Below are 216 nucleotides of genomic sequence, written 5' to 3'. Positions count from 1 at the left end.
TCCAGCAAAATAACCATTCCGCCACCTGCTGGTCCCTCAAAACTCTAATTAAAAAAAAAAAAAAATTTCCATAGGGCATGATCACTTGCTCAAAACCAACAGGCGAGGAAGTGAGAAAGCACTCCCAAGGGGGAATGGCCACTCCTCAACCCCCGCCTCCATCTCTCCCTCCTTTCAGGATTCTGGGCACAAGCTGCTGGGCCCAGGACTCGCACC

The sequence above is a fragment of the Tupaia chinensis genome, unplaced genomic scaffold (assembly GCF_000334495.1).
Source record: "Tupaia chinensis unplaced genomic scaffold, TupChi_1.0 Scaffold000176_1, whole genome shotgun sequence".
Classification (NCBI taxonomy): domain Eukaryota; kingdom Metazoa; phylum Chordata; class Mammalia; order Scandentia; family Tupaiidae; genus Tupaia; species Tupaia belangeri.
This window is presented reverse-complemented; position numbering follows the sequence as displayed.